Genomic DNA, 25,887 nt, shown 5'->3' on the forward strand with positions numbered 1-25,887 from the left:
CCACAGCTAGCAAGACAAAAAGCATTCACAGGATTGCTAGAACAGAAAGAAGCAAAGGAAAATAGCTTGGGATAAATAACCTGGCAGATAAAAACTAGGTCATTACAATATGAAAGGAATTCAGGAAATTAGAAAAATGTCTAAAACCATCAAGGTAATAACAGTGTATGGCAAGGGAGGAATAGTTTATACTTCAAGGAACTTCAATGGATGGTTAAAGTGTTGGAATAAGGAAGAGCTCTGTACTTTCTTGGAGACTGGGGCTCTGCCTGGAGGAATAAAAAAGACTTAACTTTCAAAGCTAGTTACACAGGTAAATAACAATTTATATACTTCTTGTCTATTACTTATACTTTCCCTCTAAAGAGCTAACATATGTGCAGTATTTCACAAAACACATTCTTGTAGCTGCATTTAGAGGAGATGTTCCCAGGGTTACAAGCAGGCTATTTTCAACTTTACACATTTTCCATAACTACCCATATAAAAAGCAGGAGCATGTGTACTCTTTCAAAAATGGTGCAAAGTCAAGGGTAAAAAAAGGATACTCACAAGTCCCAGTGCTGCAAGTGTCAAAATTGCCCCTTCATAACAGTGAATGCCTGCATCTAAGATGAGAGCCCTGGTCTTAGCTGAGCAGTTCAGATCATACATGGACAAGTGTTTAAACTGCAAGTGGGAAATGGCAAATGGAAGCTGACTGAATCATAAGAAAATTAAAAAAAAGGGGGGAAAACACTGTTCCCTCCTCCACCACAATTGCACGAAAATGCAGACGCTTTTAGGACTTTTGATTATTTCTTGTTGAGCATATTTATTCAGGAAAATATATGTTTTTATGAACAATTTTAATTTCAATTACTTTATAATTTTACTTTTCTTGCACATTTCAATACCTGAGATCTATAAATATAAAAACACAACAATGTGACTTGCATATTACTCTTTATTCAGTATCATCTTATCTATAGTATTTATTTAAAAAGTCTATACTAACAGTAGATCTTTTTGGAGGGGGAGAATGCATGAGAAATAAAAGGCAGCCAGCACAAAGCCTGGGCATCTTCCTACAACTCTGGGAACAGGAGAGACAACCAGCTCAATTCTAGGGATATTAGCTCTAGGATTGCAGGGATTATTCTACAAATCTCACATTTTATTTTGAGATGTTTTAGATTCTCTACTCAAAATAAAAGAATTATTGTTTGTCAGAATTGAGCAATATATTAAGGTTTGTATCAATTTAACATTACATATATAAGCAAATGATTCAATTCTGGCAAATCAGCTAAAACTTCCACAATTCATGGATATTAAAAGCTAACTCCTAACATTTAAAATTACCTCTTAAACCTTCTTTATGTAATTAGATGCTAAAGTTTGTTTCTCACCTTGCTGGTCAGCAATCAGACAGTAGGAGCTGAGCTAGGCAATTTTTCTCCATTTGCAAAGCAGCAACAGGTGAACTTCTTTATTAGGACACAGGAGAACAGACTAGGGCAATAGGAGTCTGAGAAGAAAAAAGCTGTGCTTTTCAGGAGAGCAGGAAGCTTTTTGGCTCAGAGCATGGATTGTCCAAAATTATAGTTCATTGACGTGCCAATGGAAGGCAGCAAGAATCTGAGTATCAGTAATGATATTTTGATCCTGAAGGCATGGGCCATTGGTACTAACTGGTGAATCTTTATCTGGCCTGCTTTATAACAGCCATATATGCATATTGGGGTAGATTTTCAAACCTGCGCGCAGGCGTACATGTGCGCGCGCTACCCGGTGCACACACATATACACCCGATTTTATAACATGCGCACGCAGAGGGGTGCACAATTGTGCACGCCGAGCCACCCTGCCTTCCCCCATTCCCTACCCCCCCCCCCCACCTTCCCTCACCTCTTCCGCCCTTCCCCCCCTACCTTTTTGTTTTTCTTTTATTTCCAAACTTACTTCAGTCCTGGGGCTGAAGTAAGTTGCGCGCGCCGGCCAACTGCCGGCCTGCAATCCCTGGCACAGCAGCCATGCGGAGGCCTCTGGCCACGCCCCCGCCCCTTTTTGCAAGCCCCAGGCCTTTTGAAAATAGGCCCGACGCATGTAAATCCTCCGGATTTACTCGCGTAACCCTTTGAAAATCCGGCCCATTAAGTTTAGTCAGTCAATGTTTTGGGTTTTTTTTTAAGAGTAGAATTTTATTTTAACATAAAGGTCCACAGTCAGAAGAATTCTTATCTGTAGATATTCTTAAAATCAAGATGCTTTTTCTATGCATCCTTTCTTGTAGCAGGGATTAAGACACAAATTTGCCGGTGGCTGTGTTGAGAATTTCTGAAGTGTTGACAGTTTGTTTTTAATGTGCATAATCAAGTATAACCAGAGTTCTTCACTTTTCTACCAAGTTCTTTGGTTCAAATGGAAACAGAGCCCTTTAAACCATGGTATGAGAATTGTTGTACTCAGGAGAGAAGAGGCATATATGGGCAAGAGGGAATTTTAAAGGTGAAGAAAGGAAGGATTCTTAGGAATTTACACATCTGATTATTTTGTCAAATATGGTCATTTCACCCTGCAAATATATTTGAGTAGGAGATACTTCAACAGTTGTAGCATTACGGTGTTCGATGCTGTAGTCAGATACAGTTTAGTCAGTGATTTAACACCATCTCTTCAGTGATTTCTTAGAGCATTCTACTCCTATACATAGGCATTTGAGACACTGATGAATCATAAAGACAACAGCATCCACTGGTTGTAAGGATTCAATTGCTGGAACGTCCATTTAGCCCAGGGATGGCCAGCTCTGGGTCCTTGAGAGCCACAAACAGGCAAGTCTCTTTAAGAAGAGACTTAAGACTTTGTTATTCGAACAAGCCTTCCCATAACTACTCACTTCAGCCTTGGTTCTTATCCGCATCATGAGTACACTATCCAACTTGAGGCCTTCATAGTCCTCCCCTATTTAATTTCCCTGCTTTTCGCCCAAGTTATACAGACCCAATTCTCTATACTTGCTTCACCCATTTTATGTTTATCCAGGTTATTTCTTCCCTGTTCATTGTTTTAATCCAGGTTACTTTTACCCTGTTCATTGTAAAACAAGACTTTGTCTCTGTTATTTTTTGCTGGTTGTAATGTAAACCGAAGTGATAATTAATCTTGTTAATTGAACCTCGGTATATAAAAAGTTATAAATAAATAAATAAGTTTCCAAGATATCCACCATGAATATGCATGCAATGGAGTTGTATACACTGCCTTTATTATATGCAACTCTCTCTCTCATGCATACTCATGGTGGATATCTGAAAACTTGGCTTGTTTGTGGCTCTCAAGTACTGAAGCTGGCCACCTCTAATTTAGCCTTAGTTATTGCTTTTTAATCTCATTCCATACCTATAGTTATGTCTCCTTGGTTGCAGAATTGATAGATTGTGTGACTTGTCATTGGTATAAGACAGGATAATCCTACAGTTAGTATATCTCCTCTTCAGTTTGTCTAGATTGCTTTCTTTATTGGCCACTGCTCTGACAGGTGGGGCAAGCCAAGATAGCAAGTAAATAAGGTTTAGCTTGGAAGGCTTGAAGTATCATGTGATGTATATTCAGTTATTGTTCAAAATGGGATTCAGGTGCTTACTGTCTGCCGATCTCTCTCAAGCAGGGCTTGCATGTCCAGAAAATGAGAATCTAAGGGCCAGGCAGTGACTCAGATAGCTAAAAGGGTATTATCCCATTTTAATTTGGTAAATTTATAAACAAAGTTATTGAAAATATGCCCATTTTCTATTGTCTACTTTATATATTTTTTATATGCAGGTTTCAATCAAGGGATAAAAACTGGGCTTAAACACAGGATCAATTACCCTCACAAGTGGGAATTCTTAGCTATGTGCTGCCTTCCAATAAAAGGAGGGGGAAAAACAAAGTGATAAGAGCAACAGGTGAACAACATTTATTTACTGGTAACTTTTCTGGTTTTCTCTGTCTTTGGAAGATAATGGGTTCTTGGAGGAATTTAGTTGGGCGCCATCTATCCAAGACACCCTGAAGGACAGACAGACCACTACTACTGTCATGTCAGGAATTGTATCCAAACAGTAAAAGGGAAGTAAATGTTAGGGATGTGCAGAGAAAAAATTTTCAGTTATTTCAAAGTTACCTAAATTTGTTTCACACAAAACAATTTATTTAATTTCATTATTTTAATTTATTTTTCATTCATTTCCCATTAAAGTTAATAAGGGAAGCAACTCAGTCTATTTTTGGTTGCCAAATTGAGATTTTCTAATCATTTCTAATGAAATTGGTGGATAGATGATATGTGGCCAACCCTTCAATTATGCAACAAATCAAGAGCGTTAGCTCAATCGCTGGAATATTGAAACTTTTCTGATCGTTTTTCAATAAAGTTTAAAGTTGAATAATTTATGAGAAAATTTTTTTAATTAAGTTCTTTAAATAAAATTCTTTATGACACCTACTCTATGTGGATATTATTAAAGTATTGCTTTTGAGTTTAATAAATTTTTAAATATGAATGTGAATATAAATATAATGGAATTGGGGGGAAGTTTCATATAAATTCGTAGGTGTCTCCGCACCACGAGTGTGTGGTATTATAATCATTAACGATCCCCCGCCTCCTATGTGACTCTTCCGGAGACGGAGCCAGAGCAACACAGTTTCAGAGCCAAGATAGCCAGAGCATTTTTTAATGGAGTTCATCCAGATTCCGTAAAAGTTGGTTGCATTACAACGTTCCACGCCCCTGAGGAAAGACATTTAGTCTGAAACACGGATCGGCTGTGTCGGGACCATTCAAATCTGGATAATATAACCAACTGACATCTTAAAGGGAAGTCTGAATTTTACTCTTTTAAAGCTTATAACACTTACACAGATAACAGAATTCTTGGCATTAAATACCATCAAGGTATATAAATTAATTTACCGGGTGCTCACCACACGGAAGAGGTTCACAGAGGTGAAGGAATCTTTAGTAAAAAAAATGTTTTAAAAAAATTCACATAGGAGGCGGGGGATCGTTAATGATTATAATACCACACACTCGTGGTGCGGAGACACCTACGAATTTATATGAAACTTCCCCCCAATTCCATTATATTTATATTCACATTCATATTTAAAAATTTATTAAACTCAAAAGCAATACTTTAATAATATCCACATAGAGTAGGTGTCATAAAGAATTTTATTTAAAGAACTTAATTAAAAAATTTTTCTCATAAATTATTCAACTTTAAACTTTATTGAAAAACGATCAGAAAAGTTTCAATATTCCAGCGATTGAGCTAACGCTCTTGATTTGTTGCATTATATTAATCATCGCTGTTGTAGTGGCACATTGATTTTCCTGGTTTGTCAACCCTTCAATTAGCCACTAGATGGCCCTAGGTCCCTTACCATCAGGACTAGTAACAGCAGTGGGATTTTCCATTCTTTTTCAGTCTCTCCACTGAGCTGACTGATTAGCTATCTGACAGCAAAAGGTGAAGCCAGAGGTAGAGACAGAGTAGGGGCATTTTGAATTAGCATTTGAGGAGTGAGGAGCTGTTTTACCTTCTCCCTGCTGAGTTGGGCCCACTAACTCAACTTGATCTTGCTTGTATTTAGAGGAGATTCCTTCTTAGTACACTCCCCATTTGACAGGGTCTGGCTTCCCTTTTGAAGAGAGGTTTTTGTAGATTTTGGTAAGGGTTTTGATAAGTTTTCTTGTTCTGGAAAACACCTTGTACTTTGAAAAGGGACAACTCCCCCAATCCTGAGAGCAGGGGTTGGAGACTTGTGAGTGACCCCTCTACTCCCTAGAGGATGAAAGACCAGTGACAGCACTACCCAGCATGAGATTTTGGATAAAGACATTTAGATTCTTCACCTTTTGTTAGAGTGGTAGTTAATTTTCCATTGTTTCACTGCAGATAGTCTGACATGTGGTTTCCATTCAGTTGTCTACATGTTTGTTTGTACTTTATGGTTTCTTTATTCACTATTTGATAAGGGTCAGTCTATGATCTGCATGTGTGATTGAGGTAAGGTATCCTACTAGTGGGTACTTTGTGTTGGGATCTATAGCAGGCTGGCTTGTTCTGTTCTCCTAATATAAGGTTTATTGGTGCATAGGGCATGGTGTAATATTTGTAGTTTGCCTTTTCATAGAAAAGGTTTTTACAATTTGATTTAGAGCTATTTAGTATGGAAAAATTTACTATAATTCAGTTTACTCATGGCTTTCTGAGGACAAAGCCCACACCCAATATGCATTACAATACGCAAATACCATATGTATTCCAAGTGTGTGTTTCGCTTTTTTGCATGGTTTTCTGACTGCCACCTCAGCAATGCATGTTAAAATGACATTCATGTCACTTTCTCTCTTTGAATGTCCTTTTTCATGTAAAACTGGTTACTATAAATGCAGAATTTTTAATTGTGTGATGAGGGCAAGGTGGCAGTGACACAAAGCTGTAAAGTTCACCTAGAGTACACCGCATACAGACCACCACCATTCACCCATCTTCCACTTCTCCATGGGGTAAATGCTGGGGAAGAGGTGGAAGGCAAGTCTTGGGGTTCCTGGGAGTGTGGCAGGGTTGCCAACTTCCTAGAATTATCATCACTGGCACTATCTACCAGACCTCTGGGAACTCTGACCCTAATTTCCTCCTCCTGCAGCATTTCAAATCATCAAAAGGGCCAGACTACAATAGGGATCATTTTTTAATGATCTGACCTGTGCTGTGCCTTGGCAGAGGAAGCACCATCTCATCCCTCGCCTCAGGCAGCAGATACTCGAGCCTCCCGATATTACCCTTAGCTTATATGACCTTCACTGGCTTTTGATGTTTTACCAGTCAGTTTATGATTCTACAAAAAAAGTTTCTTATAAGGCATTATATGGAATGGGCCCAATCTACCTAATTAACTTCAAGTTTTTATGTTCCATCTAGGGCTCTTCAGTCTGCTAACAAAGTACTGCTGAGTATGGTTCCCTTTGTCAGATATTCACTTAAGACACGAAACATGTCTTAACCACCCTGTTTGGAACTCTTCTGAAAAAAATTATGTTTACTAAAGACAAAAATTTCAGACATGCAGTTGAAATTTGGCAGTTAAAAAAAGCATTTAAGTGGGATTAGGTGCTAGAAAGAGTCCAAGAGTAAAAAGACTGCTTAATTTCTTTCCATCCTCTGAAAAAGCAAGTTTGCTTACCGTAAACGGTGTTTCCGTAGATAGCAGGATGAATCAGCCATGCTGTCTTGGGCTTTCCATCAGGCCCGGGAAGGCGGAGCTTGATAAAGCTTTACACAGAGTTCAACTCTGTACGCCTGCATGTCTGTTCCCACCAGGAAAAGTCAGATTCTCCTCAGTCTGTAATATATATAGCAATCTTATGACTTGAAGTTGTTGTGAAGGTGGCTGTCCAGGGAGGAGGGCTGGTCAGCATGGCTGATTCATCCTGCTATCTACAGAAACACCGTTTACGGTAAGCAAATTTGCTTTTTCCCCATCGTTAGCAGGCTGAATCAGCCATGCTGTCTTGGGACTCCCAAGCTAATGGTCACGCTGAGTATGTATTGACTCTGTTTGTATTCAGCGTGACTGAAAATGTGGACTGGCCACTGTGTGTTTAAGTTGCAAGGGTGTTGAGTACTGCCTGACCCAACTTAGCATCTGTTGACATTTGTTAATCGAGGCAATAGTGTGATGTGAAGGTATGTAGAGATGACAAAGTCGCTGCCTTACAAATGTCCAGTGGCAGAACATGTCGCAGATGGGCTAATGAAGTGGCCACTGCTCTCACTTGATGCGCCTTTGGTGATGAGGAAAGAAGTAGACTTTTTCTGATAGCAAAAGCGTATGCATTGAACAATCCAGCTAGAGATGGTTCTCTTGGACATCGGCAAGCCAGGAAAATTAGGGTTAAAGGTGAGGAACAGCTGAAAATGGTGTGTTTCACTTAAGGTTCTACTCTTGTAATAGGCTAATGCATGTTTACAGTCTAATGTGTGTAATAGTTTTTCACTGTCTGTCTGATGTGGTTTTGGGAAAAAAGTCAGCAGTTCTATGGATTGGTTGAGATGAAAGGCAGAAACTACCTTTGGTAGGAAGGATGATTGCGTATGAAGGACCACTTTATTGTGGTAGAATTCCATGTACGGACTGTAATGAACTACTGCCTGAAGTTCACCGACTCTTCGAGCTGAAGTAACAGTGACTAGGAAAACTAACTTCCACATAAGATATTTAAAGTGGGAGGTGTCCATAGGTTCAAATGGAGGCAACATGAGTTGTTCCAATATTATATTTAAATCCCATGGAATTGGTGGTTTTGAAACTGGTAGACGAAGATGTGTGAGTCCAGTCATGAAACGGGAAACCACTGGATGAGTGGCGATGGATTGGCCCTGGTGTAGAACAAGCAAGGCTGCGATGGCACTGAGATGAACTCTTACTGAGGCTGTCGCTAGACCCGTTGCATAAAGCGAGTGTAAATATTCCAGGAGGTGTTTTGGAAAACAGCGACTGAGTTCTAAATGGTGGTCTATACACCATGTAGAGTATCTCTTCCACTTGAAATGGTAATTTCGTCTCGGGGATGGTTTCCTAGCAGATAGTATTACGTTTTGTACTCTGTATGAGAAACTCATTTCCTCTAGTAACACCAGTTCAATCTCCATGCTGTTAGGTGTAGTGATTGGTGCATCGGATGTAGAAGAGAGCCCCCTTCTTGTGATAGGAGATCGCTACGGTTTTCCAACCGTAGTGCATTGTCTATTGACAGTTTGAGTAGGTAGGCGTACCACAGTTGTCTGGGCCAAGCTGGTACTATTAAGATCAGGTTTGCCCTGTCCTGAATGCACTTTTGAATGGTGCGAGTGAGAAGAGGAATCAGCAGAAAGGCGTACATGAGGTTGCCCATCCAAGGAATGAGAAAGGCATCTGGAGCTATTCTCCGAGGGCTGCGGTGTAGGGAGCAAAACCTGTGCACCTTTGCATTGTGCTCTGTTGCGAAGAGGTCTATGAATGGAGTACCCCATTGGCGGAAGATCTTGTCTGCAATCTGCTGGTACAACGACCATTCGTGGTGATGGAAAATTCGACTTAATTTGTCTGATCGGGTATTGACTATTCCTGGAAGATACGTCGCCTGAAGTTGTATGGAATGAAGAATTGCCCATTCCAGAATTAGAATCGCTTCCCTGCAGAGAATCCATGAACCTGACCCTCCTTGCTTGTTTATATAGAACATGGCAACTTGATTGTCCGTGTAAATCAGGACTCTTCTGCCCTGTATTTGTGGAAGGAATGTCCTGAGGGCATTTGTGATGGCTCTGAGTTCCAAGAGGTTTATCTGGTATGTACTTTCCATTGTGGCCCATTGACCTTGTGTCTCTAAATGGTCGAGGTGAGCTCCCAAACCCTTGTGGGAAGTGTCTATCGTGAGAACTGCATTGTGAGGTAGCGGCCTGAAGAGTGTTCCCTTGGTGAGTATTTGTTTCCTTAACCACCAATCTATATCTGTGTGCATCTGGCTCTTTAGAGAAATGGAGCGCGACAGTGGTTAACGATGCTGCGACCATCGTCTCTTTAGACCCCATTGCAGTCTGCGAATGTGGAGACGAGTGTCTTGGACTGTGTAGATGGCTGCAGACATCTGTCCCAGGACTGTTAGAATTTGCCGTGCTGTTGGCCGATTCGAAGTCCTGAGGTTTTTGGGTTTTTTAAACAGTTGTCGGAGTGTGGTTCTTCTGTCTTTCGGCAGAAAAGCTCTGCATTGATACGTGACTAACCGGGCTCCAATAAATTGGAGATCCTGTGTTGGAGTAAGATTTGATTTCTTGAAATTGACCACCAGTCCCAATGTTTGTAAACATTGAATTGTTTGTTAAACCTGCATCTGTAGAGTGTTCTTGTTGGGTGCCACTATTAGCCAATCATCTAGGTATGGAAACACCTTTATTCCCTGTTTCCTTAGGTGGGCCACCACCCCTGCCATGCATTTTGTGAACACTCTGGGTGCCACTGCCAGTCCGAATGGAAGTACTCTATATTGGTAGTGTTTCCCATTGCATTGGAAACATAGGTTTCGCCATGAGACTGGATGCATCGGAATGTGAGTGTACACATCCTTCAGGTCTAGTGAACACATCCAATCGTTGGGTTGAAGAAGAGGAAGGATGGATTTTAGTGAGACTATCTTGAACTTTTCTTTTACTAGGTGTTTGTTGAGTTCGCGTAAGTCCAATATAGGATGCAAATCCTCCGTCTTCTTGGGAATAAGGAAATATGGGGAGTAAAAACTTTTGCCCCAGGAGGTCTGGGGTATACTTTGTACTGCACATTGGTGGAGTAATTGGTTGATTTCCTGTGAGAATTGAATCTGGTTTGTCTGGTGTCCCTGTGTATAAGAAAGGGAGAGCAGGGATGGAATGGATGAAAAATGAAGGTGATACCCGTGCTGTACTATGTTGAGCACCCAGCGGTCCAAAGGTATCTGAGACCATGCATGGAAAAAAGGATGTGATTCTGTCTGCTACAATCTGAGGTGGTGGCCCTGTCATCTTTAAAATGATGATTGAGTCTTGGATGTAGATGAGTTGTTTGATTATGTGTACGTTGGTTCCAAGCCCTTCCGCGTCTGTTTTGTTATTGCGGAACCTGTGCCCTTTGTGGTTGCTGATAGGTCGTGGGGCGATAGGGTGGATACGAATGGAATGGTTTTCGTGGGTATGCTGGGTGTCAAGGCGGTACGTAAAAACGCCTGGTGGAGTATGTGGGAGGGTTAACCAGTGATTGTACTGCTGCTGATTGTTCCTTCAATTGTGAAATCATTTCCTGTAAACGGCTACCAAATAAAATTGTCCCCTGTGCAAGGAAGATTGGCCAGTTTATCGTGCACATCCTCCCTAATGGTACTAGACCAGAGCCATGCTATTCTCCACGCTGCTATTGCTGAAGCAGAGGTGCGGAAAGATGTCTCAAAGGACTCATATATTGTTCTGAGGAGATGGCGTAACCCCTCTTTCATATCTTGTATAGGCTGAGGTATCGGAAGAAGATGTGTCTGATGTTGGCAACATATGATTGCCTACAGCAAATAAAAAATCTTAGTACTGAACGATGTAAAATTGGTGCTGACCAATTTGAGCACCTAACATTGATGATTGAAAAGATTTCTTTGCAAAATCATCCAAGTACTTATCTTATGGTCCTTACCAGGGGGGGTTATTGGAATGAGTTTTATTCCTCTTAGCCCTGTGCATAGCTGACTCCACCACAATGGATTGATGTGGCAATTGCAGGGTGGAATATTATTTTGATTGCTTCATCTTATACTTTACGTCAATCTTTCGAGAAATGGATTTTATGTTGAAAGGAGTCTCCCAGGCTTTTTCAAGTAAGGTATTGAGGACTTTAGGCGATGGTAGGCTGGTTGGTTCCATAGGTAGGTCAAAAATCTTTAAGAGACCCAAGGTTTCTGATCGTGGATCAGGCACCGCTTGAATTTCCAATTGTAGAGCCGAACCTACTTTTCTTATAAATTTAGGGTAGGTCAGGTCTTCAGGAGGTGAAAAAGGCTCCTGTGGGCCTTCAGTGGGATCTGATGGGTATCCCATTGATGATGAAAGCGACGATGGTAAGGAAATTGGCTGTTGTGGAATTGAGGAAGGATCTGTCTCTGTTGGTTGTATTGGCAAGGGAGAAGTCAGAGTTGGTGACCTCAGCAATGGAGATTGTGGAGGGCTGTGTGGCGAAGGTTGAGGAAGTTGGTATGCCGCCTGTATTGACGTGAAGAGACCTGTTAGGGACCCTGTGAGACTAGGAGACTGGGCAACTGAATGGCAGATGAAATTTAGTGTGGAAAAGTACAAATGTGATGCACATACTGAAAAATAATCCCAGCACAATTCTGGGTTCTGTATTGGGAATCACCATCCGGTAAAACGATGGTAAGAGTCCTTATAGACAAGAGAAATCCTCTGCTCAGTGTGCAGCAGTGGTCAGAAAAGCAAATAGAATGTTCGGAAATGAAAGAATAAAACTAGCTATAGTGTAACTGCACCTTGAGCACTGTGTGCAGTTCTGGTTGCTCCATCTCAAAAAAAAAAAAAAAAAAAACAGACAGTAGAACTAGAAAAGGTACACAGAAAGTGACTACAATGATAAAGGGGATGAATGGCTCTCATGATGAAAGGCTATGTAGGCTAAGCCTCTTCAGCTTGGAAAAGAGATGGCTGAGAGCAGACATGATAGAATTCTATAAAATCATGAGAATGAAGTGGAACTGGTAAAACAAGATGGTTATTTACTCTTTAAAAAAAAACAAACCACAAAACAAAAAAAAAACCCAAGAGGACACTCCATGAAACTAAACCACCAATAGATTTAAAGCAAATCATAGAAAGTACTTTTTCATGAACCACAGAATCAAGCTATGGAATCTGTTGCCAGAGGACATGTTCAAGGCGACCAGCATTGCAGAATTTAAAAAGGTATGGAGAAGTTCCTGGAGGAAAAGTCCATAACACATTATTAGCCAGGTACACTAATGAAGGTTATTTCTATCCCTGGAAGTAACAGGAAATAGATCTACTTTATGGAATCTGCCAGGTACTTCTGTCCAGGATTGGCCACTTTTGGAGACAGGATACTGGGTTCGATGAAACTTGGTTTGAGCCAGCATTACATTTCTTATATAAAATAAGAACAGAATGACAGATCCTGGGAATTTCTGAATCAGAGAAAGAAGATGCATTTTTATACCCCAGGAAGTGAGATGAGAGACATCAGATTACACAGAGCCTATAGGATTTATAGAAGTTTTACTCTAAGCCTTCAAAACAAACAAAAAAAACACCACCCACACACACTATTGAGTTATACTTTCATAGATTTGAAGATAAAAACAATCTGGTGAATTCAATATGCAACAAGAACATCTCAGATTTTGTTGATCTCTCTCAATTTACTTTGTTAAAGAGGAAAAGCATTTGTCCTCTTACTTGATTTTGGAGAGATAACTGTGTTAAGTACAAATGAGGATTTTACTTTTGATGTTTGATGGTAATGGGAATCCACACTATTTGACAGAGTCTGATGCAAGCATGGATTCAGATGACTGACTTGGAAGCAGAGCAGATTCAAAGATAGGGCAGGAGTCCCTCTCAAAAGCCCAAATGGAAGATATTAACTCTCAAAAGTCAGAAAGTGTCCAGTGAGCAGAAGCAGCTATAAATGTCTTCTCCAGAGGCTGTTTGCCCACAGCTAATCTAATCTAATGGGGATTTTATAAGGGAATATTCTCTCTGGAAAAGCATTTCTCCTTTTTCTCTTGGTCTTACAGAATGAAGTGCTAAAGCTCCAACATCTTTTTTGGTTACAGTGAGTTCTCCTGCCTTCCCTTTCTATTCCCCATGTTTTTGGGTCTGTTTTTGTTTTAATATCATGTGGTCTGATAAAGGAACAAATGTGTGAATGACAGATTTTGTTATTCTTAACTGGGTATCTGGGCAACACTTTATTACAATACAGTAGGTGCTTTTTGCAGGGTTTTTATGCAACATGTAACTCATATTTTCTTCTCTTTTTGATTTCTCTTCCCCCCACTCTGGTTGAGATTACTTGTTTCTAATTATTGCCTTTGCCAGAACAGAGTATGTATTGATGGAGGGAGGGAAAGTGAGGTGATGTCCTAGCTGTGATCCCCATGGGCTGTGTTAGACAAAGCACCTACTCTGGTAGGGAGTCTCCACCTTTTTCCTTTTTAGGAGGGATAGTAATGAAGAAGCTAATAAAAGTTAAGACACTGAAAAAGGTAAGCACTATGTTTAGGGATATTGGCCTAATATCCTTTGTTTTATGGTATGGTGTAGTTTTTATATAATTATTGGGTGAGATACATAATAGGAGATCACGTGGTGCATGGGGAGAGGACACGATACCACTTCTCAGCTCACCTTTCAGCTAATGTACCCCCAAAGACTACAAAATAGCAACTAATTTTCACGTGGTGTGGAGATTTAAAATCTTCTTGGACTTTGTGCACTGCCCAGGACATCATGTCCATGTGAACCTCCATAAGAGAAAGAAAATGGCAAATGTAAATCGCCAAAATCTAATATGGCAGAGGAGACCACTAATTTGGAATCCTTACTTCTGCAGACAGTGGCAATTGTCAATATAAAGGTGGCCATTAAGTATGCCTTGGAACCTGACCTTTGGAAAATTTTCAATAAGTTGGAGGAGGTTTTTGTCACTATGACTGAAAGGCATTTTGCCGAAATTGAGCAGAGTCTCAGATGCTCAAGATGGCCTCCCCTTGGCACAAATTGAAGACTCCTTGCTGAAGTCAACATTGCAGAAGCACTCTGATCAGCTTAATGACCTGGAAAATAGATTGCCAGAATCAGAGGAGTGAGAACAGGAGTCCTGGATCATCACAGAGCTTGGGCTTTCAGACAAAAAACAGCAAATTGAAGTTTAAACAAACGCATCACCTGGGCCCCAAGAGAGTGAAGTCCAACAGGCCCCATGTTATTGTGAAGGTGCTCAATTCTATGCACAAAACAAATATTTCAGGCTTTGCAAGTTGGGAAACAACTTTGCCACAATAACAAAAGAATCCTTGTATTCCAAGACTATTTGGCAATGCTTTCGCTGCAGCGCCGTGCATTTGCACCACTGTATTTATTTATTTCTTTCTTTTGTATACCGACATTCGATCGAGATATCACATCGGTTTCCAGATAACAGGTTGAATAGGGCGAGAACTGCCCTATTTTTACATTGTAACAAGATAACAATTAAATTAATTTAAACAATAACATAAAATAAAATACCATAAGAAACATTGCAACAGTTGTATATATAAATGTGAGTATAGAGTTGTGGCATATAGCCTATTTACAAAATGTACAACTGTGCTCCAAAACTCTTTGAATTGAGCTGTCGGGCAACGTTGATTTACCCAGAAGCTGTGAATGGCCATTCCTGAGGGCATTTGCTGGTTCTCCAGCATAGTTGAGGCCCAAACGTTTGTCGACAATTTGCAGGCTACTCATTCTTTGAGCAAGGGCTTAGTTTGTGTTAACTTGAACTCTGAGTGTGCTGTAATATTTCAAAGGGTATTCCTCAGACCCAGAGAAGAATGAGAGTGAAATGAAGATTCAGAGGTTTTGTGATGGCAGATAATCTGTGTGACTTTGTGAATTTATGCCTGCATTTTTCACTCTGTTTCTTGGTTTCACTGTATGGATTGAGCTTTTTTGCAGTTTTTTCCTACTGCATTTTTTCCTTGTTCTAAACTTACTGAGCTGCAGTATCTACACAATTCACTTGTGCTTCAAGGTCGATGGGGGTGGAGAGAGGATGATGTGTACCATTTGCACAGAGTTGAGATCTCTACTAGTAAAAATGAGGAGGCTAATGGGATTTGACCAGTGCTTGGCTTGAATGATCTGCTATACTGTGAGTATAGGTAACTGTTTTTCTGTAGGTTGGGGACCTATGCTGGGAGGGTCCCTAACCACTAATTTATTTTTGCATTTATTCCATGGTCAAGCTGGGAGTGGGCTAAATGTCACGAACAGGAGTTAAGTTATTTCATGGAATGTATGTGGGATTAATTCAGTAGTCAAACAGGCTAAAATTCTCACTTCTTTGAAAAAGAAGTTTGCAGGCATACCCTTTCTACAAGAAACTCATTTGAGTGATCTAGAACATGTCAAGCTAAAAAGAGATTGGCTGGGCACTATCCATTTCATTTCAGCATCCACCAGGTCTGCTGGAGTGGAGATACATATATGTAAGAAGCTGTCAATATCTGTTAAGTATGAAATTAAGGATCCTAATGGGAGATATTTCATTTTGGTTGCAGAGTTTGTTGTGTAATGAATATGCCCCTAATATTTATGATCAGACATTTTTGAGGCCTATATACTCAGCAACTTCCACTTGAGAGACTTCAGGTCACTTGTCAAGAGCTCATTCCACTTATTCTAGGTTTGATTATATATTTGTCAGTGAAGATATGTTTTCTAGAATTACTGACTTGAATATTAATATCTTGATTTCTGATCATTCTCCCACCTGGATCCAACTAACTTCTGGCAGTGATGCTCAGTTGATTTTCTTTATTTGCCGACTGATCTCCAATTTCAAGATTATTTATGATACAGATAAAAAGGAGTATATGATTCATAATTGAATTCATGCGAATGCCCTACTTTAATTTTGGTATGCCACAAAGGCTGTGTTGAGGGGCGACATTTCTTACGTTGCCCAGGAGGAGAGCCCTTGACAAGGAGTTGCAAAGTCATCTTTAAAAAAAAAAAAAAGAAAAAAAGCTAAATGCACCTTATTACTGCTTAATACAATTGTGAACAGGGAAAATTATTTGGTGATACAGGTCGCATTCAATTCATTCATCCATCAAAACACTAAAAAGAGTATTGTATATTATCAGTTCAAACTTTTTCAATTTAGTAATAAAGCTGGGAAACTTATGGCGAATCTTATTAGGATAAATCACAAAGAAGAGAGACCCTAATTGCTTGAAATGCAGGGACAACATGGATTCACAAAGACAACTTATTCTTGAGCATATAGAGAAAATAATTTATGTTTGTAGGACCACCACTCTTTCAGCTAATATACCAATAGTATGCTAAAAAATTGTTAGGTCTTCTTTCTTATTTTTTGAAAACTTTTTATGCAAATAAAATTGTCCACATCCTAATGATTCATTATAAACTCAATCCTGACTCTAAGCAAACATATAAAGTGAGCAGAGTAGTAAAAAAATGCCAGCAATTGAAAAGAATAGTGTGTACTTAGCTTTGGAAAAAAAATCAAAGCTAGAAAAAACCCTGACAGATCCATGTTTTGTCTGTTTCTAACTGTCTGCTTCAGGGGGATTGAAGTCTTTTTAACGCTCATGGTCAGTTCTTAATAAAAAAATTAAAAAAATAAATCGCTCATCTCTTGTAATCAAGTCCTTGGTTTGCTCAACATTTTTGTTTTTAGAAGTCTCTGTAAAACATGGAAGACACCGGTGGATTTAATTAGGAAACAGGATATGATGTCACTGCATCTGAGTGGATTAGAACAAAGAGTACCAATTAATAATCTCATTAAGACCCTGTGGAGCTAAGGAATCCAAATAAAATATTCAAAAATGTTCTTTTATTCAACTGCTCTTGGATATTTATTTATTTTTATATATCGACATTCGTCGGAACATCATGCCGGTTTACATTGTAGCAAAATAACGAGAGAGAAATACAATAAACAGGGAAGGGAAGGGGGGAGCAGTAATGAAGGAGGAGAGAGGACAGCAGTAGGAAGGATAGGGAAAGAGAAATTTGATAGGAACATTTGAAGAAAATAAATTAACAATAGAAACTATGTACAGGTGGGCTGGTAGGTACCAGACCAGTGATGGCAGTAACAGGGAGATTGGGGGGGGGGGGGGGGGTGGAAGATAGGGTAGGCTTAAACGAGGGTGAGGGGAAATTTATAACAGAGTTTAGGCATCATTACTTAAGGGGAAAAACACTATATTTTGGAGTCTTTGCTTGGGATGAAGAAAGGGGGAGAAAAGGAGAGGCAGAGAGGAGAAGGGGGGGAAAGGTGGGCTGCGGGGTTAAAGTGCAAGCTAAGTTTGGTCAACATAGGGGGGAAAGCCAGTTGTTTCAGAGTAGTCCATTTTAGATCACAAAATTATTTAGTTGCTCGTTGCATACAGCATTCAAGGAGCAGAAAGTTTAGAAGTATTAAAGCAACTCCTGTATTCAATAAGTCTTACCCTAACACTCTGTTTTATGCAGCCCACATAAGATCGCAGGGGCACTGTATCAAGTAAACAACCATCTATGAGAAACAAGTGGTACCTGAATGAAGTTTGATTTTGCAGTGTAACTTTGGGTGTATCCATACAGGACCAGATAATGACAGGGTGCACATACCGCATGAGCCATATGGAAAATACCCTTGATTAGTTGCCACGTGTCCCTAATACTGCATGGTCACAAAATTAGCAACATGATTGTACATTCGGATGTTAGGGATTCGAGTCGCTCTTTACCTGTGGCAAATAATCAAGGGCATTTTCCATGTGGTTCATGCGATGGATGTACTCATACAGGACATGATAACAGGGTGCACATATTAATACTTCTAAACTTTCTACCCCTTTAGTTGCATACAGCATTCTCAATGTTTGATTTAAAATGGACTGTTCTGAAACAACTGGCTCTCCCCCTATGGGGGAGGGGGGGTGATATCCAAGAGCAGTTGAATAAAAGAGAACAAATTTTGGATATTTTATTTGGTTTCGGTACCTCCACAGGGTGTTTCCATGTTTTACAGAGATTTCTAAAAAAAAGTGCAGAGCAAAACAAGGACTGATTACAAAATATGAGCGATTTAAGGACTGACCACAAGTGAGCATTAAAAGGACTTCAATCCCCCTGAAGCAGAGTTTGAAACATGGATCTGTGTCGGGGGGTTTTCTAAGTTTGATATTCAAAGATAAGTAGACTCTACTCTTTTCAATTGCTGGCATTTTTTACTACTCTGCTTAGAGTCATGATTGAGCTTATAATGAATCATGAGGATGTGGACAAATTTAATTGGCATAAAAAATATAAAAAAAAAAATATATAAAAGTGGACCTAATACTATACTATTGGTATATTAGCTGAAAGAGTAGTGGTGCTACAAACAAATTATTCTTTTCCCTATATGCCCAAGAATAAGTTGAATTAAATGACTAGGGATGTTGTTCTGGAATCTTATTAGGACCCATAGGGGATCCAATCATGTTTCTGCTTTGAGGACAAAAATAGGGCAGCTTTCTAATTCTACTTGGGAGATTAAGAACATGCCATATTGGGTCAGACCAAAGGTCCATCAAGCCCAGCATCCTGTTTCCCCACAGTGGCCAATCCAGGCCATAAGAACCTGGCAAGTACCCAAAAACTAAGTCTATTCCATGTTACCGTTGCTAATAATAGCAGTGGTTATTATCTAAGTCAACTTAATTAATAGCAGGTAATGGACTTCTCCTCCAAGAACTTATCCAATCCTTTTTTAAACACAGCTATACTAACTGTGCGATGAGTGAAAAAGAACTTTCTTCGATTAGTTTTAAATATGTCACATGCTAACTTCATGGAGTGCCTCCTAATCTTTCTATTATCTGAAAGAGTAAAAAACCGATTCACATCTACCCATTCTAGACCTCTCATGATTTTGAACACCTCTATCATATCCCCCCCTCAGCCGTCTCTTCTCCAAGCTGAAAAGTCCTAACTTCTTTAGTCTTTCCTCATAGGAGAGCTGTTCCATTCCCTTTATGATTTTGGTCGCCCTTCTCTGTACCTTCTCCATCGCAATTATATCTTTTTTGAGATGCGGCGACCAGAATTTTACAAAGTATTCAAGGTGCGGTCTCACCATGGAGTGATTAGAGGCATTATGACATTTTCCTTTTTATTCACCATTCCCTCTCTTATAATTCCCAAAATTCTGTTTGCTTTTTTGACTGCCGCAGCACACTGAACCGACGATTTCAATGTGTTATCCACTATGACGCCTAGATCTCTTTCTTGGGTAGTAGCACCTAATATGGAACCTAACATTGTGTAACTAAAGCATGGGTTATTTTTCCCCTATATGCATCATCTTGCACTTGTCCACATTAAATTTCATCTGCCATTTGGATGCCCAATTTTCCAGCCTCACAAGGTCTTCCTGCAATTTATCACAATCTGCTTGTGATTTAACTACTCTGAACAATTTTGTATCATCTGCAAATTTTATTATCTCACTCGTCGTATTTCTTTCCAGATCATTTATAAATATATTGAAAAGTAAGGGTCCCAATACAGATCCCTGAGGCACTCTACTGCCCACACCCTTCCACTGAGAAAATTGTCCATTTAATCCTACTCTGTTTCCTGTCTTTTAGCCAGTTTGTAATCCACGAAAGGACATCGCCACCTATCCCATGACTTTTTATTTTTCCTAGAAGCCTCTCATGAGGAACTTTGTCAAAAGCCTTTTGAAAATCCAAGTACACTACATCTACAGGTTCACCTTTATCCATGTTTATTAACTCCTTCAAAAAAGTGAAGCAGATTTGTGAGGCAAGACTTGCCTTGGGTAAAGCCATGCTGACTTTGTTCCATTAAACCATGTCTTTCTATATGTTCTATGATTTTGATATTTAGAATACTTTCCACTATTTTTCCTAGCACTGAAGTCAAGCTAACCGGTCTGTAGTTTCCTGGATCGCCCCTGGAGCCCTTTTTAAATATGGGGGTTACATTAGCTATCCTCCAGTCTTCAGGTACAATGGATGATTTTAATGATAAGTTACAAATTTTTACTAATAGGTCTGAAATTTCATTTTTTAGTTCCTTCAAAACTCTGGGGTGTATACCATCCTGTCTAGGTGATTTACTACTCTTCAGTTTGTCAATCAGGTCTACCACATCTTCTAGGTTCACCGTGATTTGGTTCAGTCCATCTGAATCATTATCCATGTAAACCTTCTCCAGTACGGGTAACTCCCCAACATCCTCTTCAGTAAACACCGAAGCAAAGAAATCATTTAATCTTTCCACAATGGCCTTATCTTCTCTAAGTGCCCCTTTAACCCCTAGATCATCTAACGGTCCAACTGACTCCCTCACAGGCTTTCTGCTTCAGATATATTTTAAAAAGTTTTTACTGTGAGTTTTTGCCTCTACAGCCAAATTCTTTTCAAATTCTCTCTTAGCCTGTCTTATCAATGTCTTACATTTAACTTGCCAATGTTTATGCATTATCCTAATTTCTTCTATTGGATCCTTCTTCCAATTTTTGAATGAAGATCTTTTGGCTAAAATAGCTTCTTTCACCTCCCCTTTTAACCATGCCTGTAATCATTTTGCCTTCTTTCCACCTTTCTTAATGTGTGGAATACATCTGGATTGTGCTTCTAGGATTTTTTTTTTTTTTTTTTAAACAATGACAACGCCTCTTGCACACTTTACTTTTGTAGCTGCTCCTTTCAGTTTTTTTTCTATTTTTCTCATTTTATCAAAGTTTCCCTTTTGAAAGTTTAGCACGAGAGCCATGGATTTGCTTTCTGTCCCCCTTCCAGTCATTAAATCAAATTTGATCATATTATAATCACTATTGCCAAGCGGCCCCACCACTGTTACCTCTCTCACCAAATCCTGTTCTCCACTGAGAATTAGATCTAAAATTGCTCCCTCTCTCGTCTGTTCCTGAACCAATTGCTCCACAAAGCTATCATTTATTCCATCCAGGAACTTTATCTCTCTAGCGTGTCCCGATGATACATTTACCCGGTCAAAATTGGGATAATTGAAGTCTCCCATTATTACCACACTACCAATTTGGTTAGCTTCCCTAATTTCTCTTAGCATTTCACTGTCAGTCTCACCATCTTGATCAGGTGGACGGTAGTATACTCCTATCACTATAGTCTTCCCCAACACACAAGGGATTTCTACTCATAACGATTCAATTGTGCATTTAGTCTCGTGCAGTATGTTTATCCTGTTGGACTCTATGTCATCCCGGACAAAGCACCACACCGCCTCCCGGGTGCTCCTCTCTGTCATTGCGATATAATTTGTACCCCGGAATAGCACTGTCCCATTGGTTGTCCTCCTTCCACCATGTCTCTGATATGCCAATTAAGTCTGTCATCATTCACTGCTATACATTCTAATTCTCCCATCTTACTTCTTAGACTTCTGGCATTAGCATACAAAAACATTTCAAGGATTGTTTTTTGTTTGTATTTTCATTCTGCTTTTTAATTGATAGGGATAAGTATGAATTTTTTAGCTCAGGTGAGTTTTTAGTTACAGGCACTTGGACTACTTTTCTTATTATTGGAACCTCACTGTCGGGATGCCCTAATTCTAATGCATCATTAGTATCCTTTGAAGATACCTCTCTCCGAACCATGCACTGCTGAGCGACTGTCTATTCTTGAGCGTTCACTTCTATGCTGTTTACTCTTCAGCAGACTGAGATCAGGAAAAATGTATGGCTTTTTGTGAAAACTTAAGTATACCCAAATTTACAGAAGATGAGCTGAACAGACCAATTAGTAATGAGGAGATTGCTGTTGATATTTGTCAAGCAAAGTGGCTAAAGGCACCCGGCTCTGATAGGTATAGTGCAGAATTTTTTAAAATTCTGTCTAAGTGTTTGTACCTTTAACCTAATGTTCAATGCTTTGAATGCCAGAGGTGAATATCCAGTTTATCTCAATTCTGCACATACTGACACCTGGGAAGGAACCTCACTCTCTCCAACTTTATCAGGATCTCCCTCTCAAATTTTGACCAAAAGTTGCTTTCTAAAATATTGGCGGATGGCATAGTGGTTTTCCTTCCTAAACCTATTAGACCGGATGAGGTTGGTTTTGTCTGGAGACTCTATGCCTTAACTAATGTAAGACTATTGCTGACAGCAAAAGAACTCTCAACGAGTAGGATAGCTTTTCTGGTGGTCAGCTTCGAGGATGAAAAGGCATTCAACAGGGTTGAATGAGGTTATTTCTTTTATCTCCTAAGTCAAATGGGATTGTGGGGGGGGGGGGGGCTCTTTTACAATGCTGCTGTTATACCATCAACCGGAAGCAATAATTGTGGCTAATAGTTTGTATTCAGATCTGTTTCTGATTGCTCGTAGTACTAGGCAAGGCTGTCCATTGTCCCCGCTTTTATTTTTACTATCTCTAGAACCGCTGTTGAACTATATTCAATCTTTTGGATGCAGTGAAAGGGAAGCAATTGGGTTCGCAGCTATTTAAATATGTGGCTTTTGCCGACTTTTTTTTTTTTTTTAAACTGACCGGATTAAGTCTCTTGATTCTTTGTTAACTGTCTTTGGGGCATATGGAGGACTCTCCGGCTATGGTTAATCAAGGATAAATCTGAAGCACTGGTATTCCCGGATTCAGTTAAAGAGAGTTGAAGGGGATTGTTTCCCCCCTCTGATCGGTAGTTGGAGTTGCAAGTCTCATTGGATTTATCAGCCTTATATGAATTTGTATGTTTCCAAATTTAACATTCACCAGGGAAAAAATTACAGGTTTGGCAGGATTTGCTGTTGTCATTGGATGGTCAGATTAATATCTTAAAAATGATTTTGTTCACAAATTGGCTATGGGGCAGATTTTATAAATCTGCGCACATGTGTACTTTGTTCGCGCACCAGGCGCGAACAAGAGTACGCGGGATTTCAATAGATACACGCGTAGCCGCACGTATCTATTAAAATCCGGTGTCGGTGCGCGCAAGGCTGCCCAAAATCGGCAACCTGCGTGCGCCAAGCCATGCAGCCTGCCTCCGTTCCCTCCGAGGCCGCTACGAAATCAGAGCGGCCTTAGAGGGAACTTTCCTTCTGCCTCCTCCCACCTTCCCCTCCCTTCCCCTACCTAACTCAACACCCCACCCCAGCCCTATCTAAACCCCCTCCCTACCTCTGTTGCAAAAGTTACGCCTGCTCGAGGCAGGCGTAACTTTGCGTACACCGGGCCGGCTGCCGCGTGCCATGTTCTGTCCAGGGGCTGGTCCGGAGGCTGCGGCCATGCCCCTGGGCCAAAACCATGCCTTCGGCCCCGCCCCCGGATGACGCCCCCCCGACAACGTGTGGATCCCGACACCGCAAGGTGTCGGGATCCACACGTTGTCGGGGGGGGATCCACACGTTGTCGGGGGGTGTGTCAGGGGGCGTGTCGGGGGGCGCAAGATGCGCCTGCCTAAGGGCAGGCGCAAGATGCGTGCATCGGCACTCGGCCAGCACGTGAGGAGGCGTTCTGTCTTGGTAGTGTTAAGCACCAGGTTAAGGCTTGCGAGGTGGAGGTTGATTGTTTGCAAATGTGAATCCCACAATTTGAGAGCAGAATCCAGTGAATTAGATATGGGAATTAAGATTTGCACGTCGTCTGCATATATGTAAAACTTCAGTTTTAATTTTGAGAGTAAATGGCAGAGGGGGAGAAGGTAAATGTTGAACAGGGTGGGCGATAAAGAAGAGCCCTGGGGTACTCCAAATGGGGAGTTAGTGCGGAGGGATTCTTTGTTATTGATTTTTTCCTTGTAGGCTCTATTAAGAAAAAAAAAAAAGAGTCAAACCATCTGAGGGCAGGTCCTGCAATTCCTATGTCTGATAACCGGTTTATAAGGGTAGTATGATTTACGGTGTCAAAAGCCGCCGAGATATCGAGAAGTGCTAGGAGGAAGGACTGTCCTTTGCCAATGCCAATGTATACCTGATCTAGGAGCGAGATGAGGAGAGTTTCTGTGTTGTGTTCTTTTCGGAATCCATATTGTGACGGGTATAGAATATTATATTCCTCCAGGTAACTCGAAAGTTGATTATTTACGATTTTCTCCATAATCTTGGCTACAAACGGCAGGTTTGATATAGGGCGGTAGTTGTTGGGATCATCCGGGTCCAGGTTTGTTTTTTTGAGTATGGGTTTCAGGCTGACCAATTTGAGAGTGTCCGGGAAGATTCCTTGTGAAAGGGAGCAGTTGATAATATCTGCTAGATGTTTAGAGAAAGATTCTGGTATGAGGATCAGCAGTTTGGAAGGTATTTGGTCTAGGGGTGAGTGGAGGGTTTCATTCTTTTTATCATGTTTTCCACTTCTAATGCGTACATGGGATCGAAGGATTCCAAACCTACAACTAGGTTCAGGGGTTGGGGGGATCCGGGGACGGCGTATTAGGGCATATAGGTAATTTAGCCAGGGTATTGGAGATTTTGTTCTGGAAGAATACGGCCAGCTCATTGGCTTTCGTTTGAGCTAGATCGTCAAGGATTGTGGGGGGAGCAGTTTTGGTGAGTTCCGATACATATGAGAAAAGAGCCTTCGCATCGAAGATCATATCGTGGATACGGTGGGCGTAGAAATCTCTTTTTGTTCGCAGAGTTGCAGTTCTATATTGGTGGAGAGCAGCTTTGTATAAGGTTAGAGAGTGAGGATTGGGATTCTTCCTCCATTCCTTTTCTTTCCGTCTCAAGCCTTGCTTTTGTGCGCGGAGCTTCTTTGAGAACCAAGGCTGCCTATTTTTTTGAGAAGGGTTTATATTTTTTTCTGATAGTGGGCATAATTTGTTGGCTATAGTCTCTGTAATGTTCTGCCAAGATAGGATGGCTGCACTGGGGTTTTATAGGTCCAGGTTAGACAGTTCTTTGATCAGAGAGTTACCGAGGGCTTCAGATGGGCAGGGTTTCCTATAGTGCAGGGTGGTAAGCTGAGGGGGTACAACCGATCTAGTCGTCGATCTGAGAGTGGAGGAGATCATATAGTGGTCAGACCATGGGACCGGGAGGCAGAGAGGGGGGTGAGTGAGGTAAGGCTGGTGTTTGTGAAGATGAGATCTAGGGTATGGCCTGCTTTGTGTGTGGGTTGGTTGATTAGTTGTTTGAAGCCCATGTCCGAGAGGGCGGATAAGAAAGCTTCACAGTTGGAAGATCGAGGATTGGCGTCTATGTGTAGATTAAAGTCCCCAAGGATGATGGCTGGTGAATCCAGGTTTAAGTATTTTGCTATTATTTCCACAATAGGGGAGGCATCTAGTTCTAATAATCCAGGTGGGGCGTAAGTGAGGAGGATTTGGAGTGATTTGGATTTGAACAAGGCAACCTCTAGTTTTGGTATTATGTTGATTGGTTGTAGGGTGAGGTTAAGAGCTTTTTTTGCCGCCAGGAGGCGGCCTCCCCCTTTCTTCTTTTGTCTAGGGATATGGCTAAATGCCAGAGAACCTTTGTTAATGTGGGAAAAATACATTCAAACTTTGACCCATCATGCTCAGAGTTTAATTCTTAAT

General features: G+C 40.6%; 1 protein-coding gene across 2 annotated transcripts in view; it reads right to left on the bottom strand.

Moving 5' to 3' along the window:
* Positions 1 to 25,887, bottom strand: part of TBC1D30 (TBC1 domain family member 30) — a 301,699-nt gene that overhangs the window by 240,102 nt on the left and 35,710 nt on the right. The window lies entirely within an intron of this gene.

This window comes from Rhinatrema bivittatum, chromosome 9, assembly GCF_901001135.1.
Source record: "Rhinatrema bivittatum chromosome 9, aRhiBiv1.1, whole genome shotgun sequence".
Taxonomy (NCBI): domain Eukaryota; kingdom Metazoa; phylum Chordata; class Amphibia; order Gymnophiona; family Rhinatrematidae; genus Rhinatrema; species Rhinatrema bivittatum.